Raw genomic sequence first — 2,319 nt, 5'->3', positions numbered from 1 at the left:
CCGGCGCCGCGTCTGTGCCGCTGCTCCGCCGGCGCCGCGTCTGCGCAGCTGCTCCGCCGGCGCCGCGTCTTCCATTAGATTTTTTAAAAGACAGAAGAAAACATTGTCCAAACACCAAGTGATTAAAAAAAATTCCATCTGGTGGTTTTAAATGTCCACACAATCTTTTATGCCCCTCCCCTCAAGGGAAGACCTAACTATCTTCCCCTTGGGCATTCTGGACTTTGTTTTAGTAAGTGAACTGGAAGTTACTGTTTCCAGCCTGGAGGCCGGGTCATAAAAGGCTCCATAGCTTATAGTAGCATCCATTCATTTTCAGAAGGTCACAGTTGTGTTCTAAAGAAACCTCACCTCGAGGGAAACCTGGACTTCCAGACCACTTTTTGTTTGGAAATGGTTCCCTCCAGTCCAGGAGTGTCTTCTCATGCCCACATTTCTGGCCAATATTTGGTCTGCAATCTCAGAAAGGGCCAGGAGCCACAGCCGCTCAGCTAAACTGCTAATGACCACGACCTACGGACCCTGCAGCTTCATCGGTGCTTGTCTGAGCTGGCACGTTTTAGGATGACATAGAACCTTCAACTAAGCAATGAGTCTCTTGTCAGAGGCCTGTCCAGCATGCCTGGGCTCCTAAGACTTTGTTTCCTCTGACAGGTTCAACCTCAGACTGTGTGGTCAGGATACAGGCAGTGAAGCGTCCCCACACCCTACTCCTACAGTGACCCTCTTAGCCAGTTTCCTCCTTATGTGATTTGCAAGCTCACTTTTCCTTGCTTCAGTGGCTTCATAACTCTCGCCTCTGTGTTTCCATCAAGATAAGTTCTTGCAGAGATGAAAACACCTTAGGGTCAAAGCAGACCCAGCCTTTTCCTTGTTTACTGGCCCTGTGGTTTAAGACACGAGCTGTGGCTGGAAGATTGGTTTTGTTCTCTGGTGATTCGCTCTCCTTCTTAGCTCTTTACTTAGTTTTGTTTAGTTCATAGATGGTTATAAAAATCTTAACTGTTTTACTGAAATGAAATTGGCATATAAGAAGCAATTGTTACATATGTAACATATATGGCATATACACCTGCCATATACAGTAACATATATGATAATGAATATATACAATCTGATGTATTTGGAGACAAGCATACACCCATTTACAGTGTATGAAACCCCCATCATTATCAATGCCGTAAACTTCTTTACCATCTCCAAAAGTTTCCTCCTACCTTGAAGGATTCTTTTGAATTGAGAGGACTGACAATATGAATTTTTAGTTTCTCTCCCATCCAATAAAAACAACACAAATATGGAGAGGTACTAGGGACCTGGAAAGATGGCTCAGTACATAACCTGTTTGTCACAGAGCCTGACAACTGGAGTATGATCCCAGGAAGCCATATGGGAGAAGAGAAAACTCACTCCTGCAAGCTTTACTCTCAAACACCCACACAGGTGCCGTGGCACACATACAACTCTCCCCACCCTGTACACACACACACACACACACACACACACACACACACACACACACGTAGGTGAGTAAATAAACATAAGTAAACAGTTTAAAAGTGAAGCTGGAGAGATGGCTCGGCAGTTAGGAGTACTTGCTGCTCTGTCGGAGTGCCCATTTGGTTCCTAGAACACACATGGTGGCTCACAGTCATCTGTAACTCCAGTCCCAGAGGACCTGACACTTCTCTGGCCTCTGAGGGCAACAAGCACAAACATGGTGCACAGACATACATGTAGGAAAAACTCTCACTCACATAAAACAGTTAAAGATAATAGGCCTCAAAGACAGCAATAACAGAGAAAGAACAATCAGGAAGATGAAGGAGAGCTAACGGAGTAAACACAGCCCAGCCAGAGTACCTACAGAGGAAGAGCTGACTAAAAGCAGCCTTGATTTTTTCCTAAAAACTCTTGAGAACACCCAAGAACTATGAACATAAAACTTTGCACAGGCCTGAAGTATGCGCTAAGGCTTTCCAGAGAAACAGATGGTTCACAGATAGATGCCGGGTAGAGGATAGATAGATGGATAGATAGATAGATAGATAGATAGATAGATAGATAGATAGATAGATTAGATGATAGATAGATAGATAGATAATAGATAGATAGATAGATTAGATGATAGATAGATAATAGATAGATAGATAGATAGATAATAGAAAGATTAGATAGATTAGATAGATAGATAGATAGATAGATAGATAGATAGATAGATAATAGATAGATTAGATAGATAGATAGATAGATAGATAGATGATAGATAGATAGATAGATAGAAAAAAGATAGACAGATAGATTAGATAGATAGATAGA

Source organism: Microtus ochrogaster, chromosome 6 (assembly GCF_000317375.1).
Source record: "Microtus ochrogaster isolate Prairie Vole_2 chromosome 6, MicOch1.0, whole genome shotgun sequence".
NCBI lineage: Eukaryota > Metazoa > Chordata > Mammalia > Rodentia > Cricetidae > Microtus > Microtus ochrogaster.
The sequence above is the reverse complement of the archived record's forward strand: the minus strand, read 5'-3'. Positions refer to the sequence as shown.